The following is a 12355-nucleotide window of genomic DNA, read 5'->3' on the forward strand; positions in this document are numbered from 1 at the left end:
TAGTAGATTGAAAGGTTAGAATGAGACAAGAAAAAAGAAGTGTGGCCACTGTGGTATCGTTGGGAACACAAGGCCCACATGTCCACTTTTGCATCCAAATGATGGGGGTAAGTTTCTTATACCGTTGTCATATTCTCACTTGTCTGTTAACATTAAATAGTTACAAAAGTTTGTTGATTCTGATTTGTATTCGTCAATATCTTTGTTGTGGTGCACTGTTTCACAGGTCCAAGTGCTAAGCGCAACTATGTCGAGCGTGCTGCAGGAGTTGCCGATGTGAGTGAGGATGATGACGGGTTAAATAGAGATACTGGATGTAAGTGATAATTTTGCGCGTTATCTTCTTTTTATAAACGTAAGAAAATGTTTCTTGTTTGTTATTTTCATAGGGTTCAAAGTAATGTTGTTTGTTTGGTGGGCGTAGTGGAAGTTGGTAATGAAGCAGGAGGATCTCGAAAGACCAAGCAATGTAGCAAGTGTCGATCTACAGAGCACACAAAGTATAGGTGTCCTGATTTGGAAGGTATGGCATAATTTTTACCGACGTAATTTTTCTAGTAGGGAGTAAACTAAACTTAGATTGTACCATTAGAGTGACTATTTTTCTCCTGTTGAACTTATAGCGTTTCCCGTGGATGAGGTTGGGAGGAAGGTTTCGGAGAAATTCAATGTTGGAAAGTTTTATAGTGATGACGGGAGAGTCTTTTTCCGTATTACGGATGGTTGACGTTAGGAAAGAGGAGTACAATGCTGCTAAGCTTTAGAGCAGTTGTTGCTAATCTTCTAACAAGATTTTTGTAAACATCTTTTTGTAATAGTTAGATCAAGTGGAGCATGTGCTATTTGTCGCACAATAGTGAAGATTTTAAGATTGGCTTCTAAATTATTTTGTAGCGGTATCTATGGTGTTATTTTCTTATTTTCTTTGGTTTAATCAATGAAATAGAGCAATATTCTATACGCTATATTGACAAGCATTGTTTGTATATTCTGTTGTTTCTTATTGTTGGGATGTTGGGGTTGTCCCTCACCATGAGACAAGACCATCAGCAGACATATGTTAGTTAGTGTGACATTGATATGTTCATAAATGGATCTGTTCGTTCTTACAGCGCCGAACAGAGGAATATGTCATAAACAGTAACATAACATTATGGTATGACAAATATAGTATCATATCTATCTGTGATTCTAGATATACTACCAAACGTATATATATTATAAAAAGTCACATAACATTTGAGTATGACATATATAGTGCCATATCTATCAGTGAGTCGCTTATGATACTCCTAGGAGTTCGGAAGATCTAAAATTATTGTGAATATACCTGTTGGTTCCTCCTCGTATGATGAGGACTTGCCTGATTAGTACTAATGACAATAATGAGATTAAGAAACCAATTCTTGATTGTAATGCGTGGGGAGAAAGGGAGTGTGAATAGAAACATACCGGAAAGTAGAATTGTTCATAGTTCGATAGCTATGAACAATGAGATGTTCATAGTCCATATTGTACGTACTACGAACAATAAATGTTCATAGTTATGAGCTATGAATATTCTTTGTTCATACCACAATTCGACTATGAACAATGATTGTTCATAGTTCGGTAGCTATGAACAGTGATTGGTCATAGTTCGGTAGCTATGAACACTCAATGCTATGAACAATGAGTGTTCATACCACAATTGACTATGAACAATGATTGTTCATAGTCATGAGCTATGACATTCTTTGTTCATATCACAATTGGACTATGAACATAACAGAAGGTTGGAGCGGTTGCAGAGGAATATGTCATATGTTAACATAACATTATAGTATGACAAATATGGTGTTATATCTATTTGTGATTCTAGCGCTTATGATATACTACCAAACGAATATATTATAAAAAGTGACATAACATTCGAGTATGACATATATAGTGTCATATCTATCAGCGATTCTAGCGCTAATAATATATACTACCAAAAGTATAAAACTTTTATTAGCATATATTATAAAAAGTGACATAACATTTGAGTATGATATATATAGTGTCATATATATGTGATTCAACTACCGAACGTATAAATCTCTAATTCACATATATTAAAAAAAGAGACATAACATTTCAGTATGACATATATAATATCATACCTATCAGTGACTAACGCTAATAATATATACTACCAAACGTATAAAAAGTGTCATAACATTCGAGTATGACATATATAGTGTCATATCTATCTACGATTCTAGCTTATGATATAGTAACCCACCGTATAAAACTCTTATTGATATTATAACCTTATAAAAAGTAACATAACATTTGAGTATGACATATATAGTGTCATACGTATCATATAAAACTCTTACTAGCATATATTATAATATCATATATTATAGTAACATAATATTCGAGTATGACATATATAATGTCATATCTATCTGTGATTATACCCAACATATAAAACTCTAATTAACATATGTTATAAAAAGTGACATAACATTCGAGTATGACATATATAGTGTATTAGTGTCATATCTATCAGTGATTCTAGCACTAATATATACTACCAAACGTATAAATTGAATGCTTGTCGTATATATTATAAAAAGTGACATAACATTCGAGTATGACATATATAGTGTCATATCTATCAGTGATTCTAGAGCTTATGATATACTACCCAACGTATTTTATTGACATATGTTATAAAAGGTGACATATATAGTGTCATATCTATCTGCGATTCTAGCTTATGATACTACCCACCGTATAAAACTCTTATTAATATATGTTATAAAAAGTGACATAACATTTGAGTATGACATATATCTATCTGTTACGCTTATGAGACCCAACGTATAAAACTCCTATTGACATATCTTATGAAAAGTGACATAACATTCGAGTATGACATATATAGTCATATATATCAGTGATTGTAGCGTTTATGACATACTACCAAACGTATAAAACTCTTATTGACATACGATAACAATTGTTTTACATTGAACCATTGGACCACCCATAAAGGATGATATACTTTATGTTTATAGAACTATTAATTACATACTACAACCTATATGACATTTTTTTATAACATATATCCATGTTTTTATAATGCAATCTTATGTACCGGGTAGTAGGTCACGTACTCTGTACTCTATGAAATTTTGCATAACATACTATACTATGTATGTTACTCTTATGAGTAAAACTCGTCACACCCCGATTGTCTCTCTACACACGAGAAGTTATTCATAAAAAACTAGTGCTCTCTCCACACCCCATGTTTTGTTAATATGACCATTATAACCTTAAATAACTCTCTCCACACCCCATTGTAATTTAAACAAGCTCTTCACCATACTTAGTACTCCACCAACAGTCCTACCATTCATGCTCTCTGAAATTTCTCCCTTTCTCTCTCTCTCTTGTTCTCTTAGGTTAGTCTTGAGTCTCCTACAAAATTGTTGTTATTCCCACCAAATTTTCACTTTAAGAATGGACTCATGCGCTGGAAGCAACAGTCAAGATAAATTCTCCAGCCAAAATCAAAATGATAACTTTCAAGGTTCTCCAAGTGACATGGAATCGACTTTAACACTACTGCAATCAAATTATTATTCCGATGATGAACATTACAACAATGTTGAAATTAGCTATCCCAATATGACCGACTCATTTACAACAATTGAGGTAATAATGTAATTTGAAAGCTTGTATTTTTTATTTATTTTATCAATAACTTAGCAAAAAACAATTTTCGTCAATAGTATCTAAGATTAAGGGTTTACACAGGTCTTCGAAGATCGTCACTTCGTTGATCCGATGGTGTTCGGCCGGTTGGTACGATTTGTTGGAGTTGTGGTTGTGATATCAAGGTCCGATAATGGGGACTTGGGCGAAGACCTAGAGTTTTCTTGAGTTGTGAAAGGAGTGGAAAATTTAGACCATCCGTAAAGTCGAAAATATTGAACAAAAAAACGAAAGAATATAGGCAATCCACTTCGAAGAAATGTGGCTGTCCATTTGTGTTGAAAGGGGAATTACGAAACGAAGGTGGATGGATACTGAGTGTTATGTGTGGAACTCATAATCATACTATTGGGGAGCATCTTATAGGTCGTGCATTCGTTGGAAGGTTAAAAGCTGAAGAAAAATTGATTGTTTAGGATTTGTCTTTGAGTGGTGTTAAACCGTGTGAAATTTTACCCCTCTTGAAACAAAGAGATGACAATAATTTGTCAAACAAAAGCACTTTATACAATTATCGTCACAAGAATCAGTTGGTTCGATTGAGTGGAAGAAACCAAATGCAAGAATTTCTAAGAAATTTAGATGAATTTGGTTACACAGAGTTTCATAGGGATAATCCCGTAACAGGTGAATATAGAGATTTGTTGTTTGCACATCCCCAATCAATTCATTTGGCAAAGTGTTTTCCCGAGGTCATTGTCATGGATTGCACGTACAAGACGAATGTGTTCAAGATGCCATTGTTTGAAGTTGTTGGGTTCACATCCACGATGAAGACATTCTGTATTGCTTTTGGGTATTTGGAGAGTGAGAAAGAAGGTTCTTACCTTTGGATTTTGAAGAGGTTACGTGATATTCTGGACTACAAAGCTACTTCTGTAAAGATAATTACGACTGATTGTGAGTTGGCACTTATGAATGCGATAGCTATAGTGTTTCTTGAAGCTGCACACTTATTGTGTCAAGTTCACATTAGGAGGAACATCGAGACAAAGGCCAAAAAAACATTTGAGAAATTTGTTGAGTATGAACAATTTATGTTTATGTTCGAAACAGTGATAACAGCTCGTACTGAAGTTGAGTACTTGGAACACCTACGTTGTTTTAAACTTGAGTACGAAGATCATTATGGTTGACCTTGCCTCTTTTTGTGTGTGAGATGGTATATGGATAATGTAGATAGATGATGGTCGTTGAACAAAATAGAAGCGTATCAACACCTAATAATCCCTCAATAAGTAAAGGATAAGTAGGGTATCGTTCCACTTTTAAGTGTATGTTTATATGAAGGACAGGACTGGAAAGGGGGTTTGAGGGATTAAAAACTATTATTATAGATATTGTAGATTCTAATGCTAAACTAAACTAAACTAAACTAAACTAAACTATTAAGAATTTATAAGAGAGGGAATTCAAGATATTAGAATCCACCAATACTTTTGATTCAATGACCTTTTGCTTCATGGTTGTTCTCACAAGTAGACTACAATTAGGCAATCGAGCGAGTGCCAATGCCCTCTTAGACGAAACATCGTTAACGAATAACTCTACTTAAGGTTGTTCCTATGTTCATGTTACTAGTATCTTCTTTCTTTTTATGTGAATTTGGGCAGCTATTCAATGAATCACCATTTAAGGCAAACACAAGGAATACTTCCTTTACTCTAAAATACTACACAACTAGAAGAAAAGTAGAGAATAATAGTATAATATTTAATTACAATAAATAAAACCCTATTCTAGCATGATATTCGATTGCAATAAATAAAAGCATGTTACTAGTAAATATTCAATTGCAATAAATAAAACCCTAAACTAGCATGATATTCGATTGCAATAAATAAAAATCTTAATCTATACTTCCATCCCATGGTCTGGGCAATGGAACTAATAACTAAAAACATAAAGAACTAACCTGATTGAAGAATACCATGAACCAGAAGAATCATTAAACCTTAAACACCGGCTTCATCTTCTCCCTTGAAGGAGAAGATTAGCCTTCCATAAAGAAGGAAGAACGAGAAGAAGAAGAGTCGAAGATCATAAGACTAGAAAGACTAATTTATTAAGACTCAGCTAGTTAAAACCGATATTTTATTATTAATCTCTCTCTCTGCCTCAAGTTCTGGAGACAAGAGTATAAGTGAATTGGCAAATTACATGAGACACTTAGGTCCTCTATTTATAGAGGTTACAATGAGCTCTAGAAGCATTCCAAACTGCTATTTGTTTCCTAATACAAATAGACTTCTTTCAGAGTCCAAATTCGTCTCTAAAACTGAGAAGGAATTGGTTACAGTGTCGTTTCATGTGTCTGGACTCATGATCCATGCTTCTCAGACTCTAGCAATACGTCTGGACTCACGATCCATGCATCCCAGACGCGAGCATTGAGTCTGGACTCACGATCCATGGGTCTCAGACTCAGAAGTCTATTTTCCCTATTTTGCTCCATCCTTCTATCCTCTTTTGCGGGCTTTGATCAAAGCAACGAGTCCTTTGGCGTTGGGCTTCTAAATAGGCTTTAAAATAGGTCCAAGTAGCATCTTTAATAGCTCCAATTCCTTGGCCTTCTCCATGATTGTCCACGGGCCTCCCATGTGATATTTAATGCTCCGAATTGCTCCGTTTTACCCCTTTTTCTCTAATATTCTACAAAACTCTCTTTTTCACATGTAAAATCTTAAAACACAACTTATAAACACTATTAGTCCACTAAGATGGCTAAACAAGAGTCATAATCGAGGGTTAAATTGCACTTTTTGAGCACTTATCACAACTCCCAACTAGCCTTTTGCTAGTCTATTAGCAAATAAGATAAAAAAAATAGATAAGTGATCAAAATCACATCCTAATAACTAAAATAAAATCCTGACTCATTTTCGCAAGCATCACGATTGCATTTACCATATGCAACAAGGCTTTAAACCTTTAAGTTCCCCAAAAAGGACGAGTTATAGTCTCGTGAGGGTTTTCAGGTGATATACCCACACAAAATCAATCAATAGCATATTCAAGAATGATATTATTTTTTAGAGAGAGAAATTCCTTACCCACTTAGTGTTTACTCCAACAAAAGGTCTCCATTGCTAACTACATTGCTGCAAAGACTCATATATTATGATGGGAGATAGTAAAAATTGACAAAATTCTCAATCAAGGCTTATGTTTGTACTTAGTCAATCTCCTATACTCTCCTATCCAAGAAATGGAATCCCTAGTTTACCATAGGCAGATGATCTCGACTTTCAATCCTCATCGGTCATACTCTCAGAAAAGAATCTCTTAGAAGATGGTCTACTATTTTACCTCGTGTATGTGGGGAAAAGAATAATGAATACGAACATCCCACATACTACCTTGAAAAGCGGACTTCTAGATGAAATTAGTCTCATGGAAAGAATGTCAATCACATATGAAGTGTCGGGTCCTTCACTTTAGCATTCTCCCACTTATTCTAGACTTCGTACCATACTGTAGTGATAAATCATGGGTTGTAACTTGGCTTGAGTATTGGCTTATGAAGGAAAGGTAAAAAAGATTTAAAGGTTGTTTCTGAAAACACTAAGGGTTTTGCTTCATTCTTTAGAAGATTTCTTCAAATTCTGTATTACAGAGAAAATTCTTCCTTTGTCTTAGCTTTTCCATCCATTCTGTTCAACTTTTTTTTTTTTTTTTTTTTTTTTTTTTTTTTTTTAGCTCAGTGGTATATCCTTGATTAGTACTGGATATGCTTGTTTTCCACTAGCTTCTTTTACTTAGAACAGAATGATGGTCTTCATTGTATCTCTCTGATATTTCCTTGTAATCTTTCTTTTGTGCTCTTTCTTCCTCCTTGTGCCCTCGTATTCTCAGAAACATATGGGTATGGCTGATAAAGGTTTTTGGCTATACTCCTTGTCTGGAGTTGGGTAAAGGGAAAGGGTTTTATGAAAGAAAATGACTTATTGTAATGCTCAAAAGGGTTTAACATGATGGTCCTACTAGGTGGGATAAAGGCTGAATAGGTTCACTACTTGACTTATCAGTATGATACTCTGTTTTGAATAGACTACAAGACCTAATGGCTATCTCCCCAGTTGATGTCACTTCGTGATTAACCAAATCAATGAATAATGAGATTATATTACAACGACATAAAGAACTGAAAGATGTTGAGTCACTAAGATTCGGATTTTTCGTAAGACTCTCCAAAGAATGGGTATAAAGCTCAAGTCTCACGGGCTAAGTCTAAAAATTCTAATAGGGGTTTAAATCTCTCTTCTAGGAAAAGTACACAAAATTGACCAAGTATTATGGTGGTGCCTTGATAAAGAATTCTATCAACAAAAACTATGTCTGAGCATAATAAATAGTCTAAGCGGTAATGAAATCAACAATATCAACTATCTATCAAACTCAACATTAAGCAGTATAGAATCTATATCCCAGACTCATCATTAAAATTTATTTTTCTCATGCTACTGATATAGAAACAAAAATATTTTTGTTTTTGAAAACTAATTTTCGAAATTCATTTCTCAAGTACACTGTAACGCCCGTATTTAAAAATACGTATTTATCTATTTATTAATTTAATTATTTAGTTTTAAAATTCACTGGATTGGATTTTAGAATATGTGGGCCTGATTTCTGGGCCCGAGTCTGTGTTGGGCTTGGGTTTCAAACCCAAGTATATAATCACATTGTTCTAGAGAATAGGGTTTTTGAGAGAATAAAATATAATAAAAATGGAGACAGAGATAGAAGCTGGATTTCTAGAGCGTTAGAACGCGACGATACGGACTAGGAGGATTCGTGGAGCTTGGGATAAAGGTGAGTAGATTAGTTTTCTATTTCACGAAATATGTTAATTATTATGTTATTATTAATATTCGTCCTGGCATTGGTAAACTGTCGTTATTAAAACTGATTAAAATCTGTTGAAACTCTGAAATTGGATTGGAACTGGTGGAAGCTAGAAACAAGCTGTCAATGGCGCACGAGCCCTCGCACCCAAACAAAACAGTGGTCCTGTATATGATTTGTAACTGTTTGTATTTTATTTTTCGGTTATACTCTTGTTGTGTTGGTTGATTAAGGGTTAATGTTGGGTCGATTGAGTGTTGGGTATGCTGAAGGGGTGTGTAAGTGGGTGCTGTTGCAGGTGGAAGAAGGCGTCCATTTTTTAGTTTTGGGAAAACTCGGTTGGGTTGTTTTTAGTTTAATTAGAACTGTAGTGTTTTCATCTAGATTAAAAATCAATGGGTTCATAGTGATTGTAGTGTGTGTGTGTGGGTTGTAATGGTGCAACTGAAGCTCAGGAGGAGCGTTAATGGCGGCCAGAGAATCGCCCAGTGGATTTGGTTAAGTGAACTGTTGTTGTTTGGGTTTGACGATGTTGGGTGGCTAGTGTAGTGTGTAAGGGATGCAAATGGGGGTGTTGGGAGCTTGGATAAAGCCGTTAATGGCGGCGAGAAGCTTCCAGATCTAGTTTTGGGTTGAAGATTTTAAATTCAAGAATGGAGTTTTAGCTTTTATTAAAGTGGTAGGGGTTGTCGCGGGGATCAAAACCGTGGGCTTGAAATGGGTGGTCGAGTGGAGGTCGACGGTGGTCGATCCGGTGGTGGAGGCTGTTGGAGGGAGAAGATGACTGTTGACCAGTTGGGCTTAGGCCTGGGTCGGTTTCTCTGGGATTGGGCTTTGGACCAAAGCCTTGAGTATGGTTTTGTTTAGGCCCGATTCTATTTTAAGTTGTTGGGCCAGTTCTAGATTAAGTTCTATGGGCCAGTTTTATTTGGTTTATTTGGGCCCGATCTTATTTTGTTTTGCTTGGGGCGGTCCATATTAGTTTAAACTGTTTTGGGCCAGTTCTATTTGTTTTGTTTGGGCCGGTTTGGTTTAAAGTTTTTAAGCCGGTTTCAGTTCAAAGTTTTTGGGCCGGTTTAGTTTAAGTTGTTTGGGCCAAAACTAATTAGTTTTCTTTGGGCCGGTTTCTAATTTTATGTGGGTTGGTCCTTATAATAAGTTCGTTTAGACTTTTTGGGTTCTAAGGTTTGGGGTTTGGGCTTGGCTAGTGGGTCCGAACCATGACCTTAGCCTTGAGCCCAGGAACCATGCACCTTTGACCTTAGCCATGAGCCATGGCTATGACCCTGAACCTGTTGAACATGAAAACGACAGTTTGACTTTGACAATGATGTGTTGACTTTGACTTTGACTTTGACCGTTGACTTTGACATTTGACCGTTGACTGTGGAATGTTGACTTTTTACAATTTTTCACATATTTAAGAATATGGACAAATGTAGTAATATAATATTGTCGAAGCTTGTATAAATTTGGTTGTCATTATCTAAGAAAGATTTGACGTTGATATTGTGTATATTTTGACACGTGACGAGATAGAAACTTTAGGAGATATAATATTCCTAAAACGCTATAAAAATGTTATGCGATATGTTTGAAGCAATTGTGACACTATATATATATATATTAAATGCAATTTTTGGAGAAATAAATGGATATAAACGCTCCATTATTTTATATGTGAGATGCTAGTAGAGTATTTGTGGATATTTCCCACGGGATTGTGGCGTAGTGCAATAATATATTGGCACGTGACGGAATGAAAATGGTTATGAGATATATTGAGATATTTCTAAATATTGTGGCTTAGTGCAATAAGGTATTTGACCTGCACGTGATATAGTGGAATTTTTATGAGTCATAAATGGATGACACTTGAATAAATTACGTAACGAAAATCCTAGAACCTAGCTACCACAACTCATGTGATTTGGCCCTTCTGGCGTTTCAGTGAATCTGAATGGCTTTCGGGCGTAAGTGATGTGATTGACCCTTCTGGCGTTTCAGTGAATCTGAATGGCTTTTCTGGCGTAGCTGAATAGTGACTTGATTATTCCGTTCGCAAAATAGAACGAGACGCGCGATATTTTATGTCGAATAGTGGTAGTACTTACATAATGTCTTTCGTGTGAGGGTTATCTGGTGTGCGGCATCCCGCTCAGGGTAGTTACGCACGGAGTGGTTCATTATGTAAGGGGAGGCATGTGAATATACATGTTCGGCGTTGGGAAGTGATTGTGGTAGCCAGGGAAACTAGGTAAGACATAGATACGATGTGATTTTAGGGACGCGCAAAGAAAACCTTAATTAATATAATTATGGTAATATGTTGGTTAATGATATATCTTTAGATAGAGGATTGTATATGGTTTTGCAGAAGGGTGGGTCAAACTAATTACTTGTGCAGAGACGACCCACTCTGTAATTGAGCTTGAAATGAGGTAAGTATAGAATATGCTTGGCTGGTTATTAGTTTAGTTAGAACCTAAGGCGCCTCGTGGAGGAACTAAATGCCTTTTATTATGCGTATGGTTTGTTGTGTGGTTAGTGGGAAGTTAAGGCGCCTCAGTGGAGGAACTACCTGCCTTACCTATTGTAGTTAAGAATGTCGTATTAGTTGTTGGGAGTTAAGGTGCCTCGGTGGAGGAACTACCTGCCTTATTTATTGTGTATGTATATGTATAAATATATGTTGTATTTTAGAGCTACTCACACCAGCATTTTTATAATGCTAACCCGATTTGCATGTTTGCTTATCGGGTGTGTTCATTAAATGAACATAGTTGATAAGTCTTGACAAATGTAGTGTTGAAGAAGGTTGGTTGCTGCTTGTGGTTTGCGTTAGCGTTGCATTTTATGATATGTTTTGTTTTCCCTTGAGGTGATATAGATTTTCAGTTGAGACAAGGTTATTTGTATCTTCATTTGTAAATTTAAATAAAGAGTTATTGAAAAGAGATTTGTAACCTAATCTTATTTGTAAAATTTTGTAATGAAGAGGACTTTTGTTTAAGTTAAAATTTTTATTGGTTTTTAATTATCCGCATATTTAAACTGTTTATGGGTTTTGAGAGTTGAGAGTGCGTCACACCTCGAAGATCGAAGAGTCGGGAACAAATATTGTTTTTCCGAATTCTGTCGAAATTAGGGGTGTGACATACACCTTCCCCCAACTTAACATATGCATTGTCCTCAATGTATAGAAATTAAGTAAATGAAATGAATAAGAAAAAGGGAAGATGTTACCATTGATGCCGAATATCAAAATTAATCCCAAAAATAAGAACATTTCCTTTTACCAAGTTTTTTTTTTGTTAGGTTTTTTAAGTCAAATCCCCAAGACTATATATTATATCATGCATTATCAATTTGGAGTGAGGAGATCAGATTTTCTTACCCAAATCTGACGAATGTTTGGAGGACGAGGAGGTCTCACCTTGTGGGTTGTCAAAAATATTCCTTGATATGCCGGAAAGATTCTTTGGTGAAGTTGCTTTCTACCTTGAACTATTTTAGGTCCGATGATTGTGTGATAGGCCTTGTGGTTCCCCGCGTGTAGAAGATTGACGAAAATCTTTCTTTCTAACGTAACAATAATAACCGATGTGCCCCTTTACCACCGGTGATGATAATAGATATCGGTGACTCATTTCAAGGTGGGTGGTAGACTTGTTTCACATACTTCTCTCGTTCGCACAATGATGGTGTAGAAGAGGCTTCAACAAAGGCAATGCTTCTTATCAATATGGTGCAC

General features: G+C 35.6%; 1 long non-coding RNA gene across 1 annotated transcript; it reads left to right on the forward strand.

Annotated features, from left to right (window-relative positions):
* Positions 1-196: 196 nt before the first annotated feature.
* On the forward strand, positions 197-827 carry LOC147516313 (uncharacterized). The gene is made up of 3 exons (XR_015213636.1): positions 197-316; positions 425-523; positions 624-827. It is a non-coding gene; the product is annotated as an uncharacterized LOC147516313 (long non-coding RNA).
* Positions 828-12355: the final 11528 nt, after the last annotated feature.

Source organism: Coptis chinensis, chromosome 2, assembly GCF_015680905.1.
Source record: "Coptis chinensis isolate HL-2020 chromosome 2, ASM1568090v1, whole genome shotgun sequence".
In the NCBI taxonomy this organism is placed as follows: Eukaryota; Viridiplantae; Streptophyta; class Magnoliopsida; order Ranunculales; family Ranunculaceae; genus Coptis; species Coptis chinensis.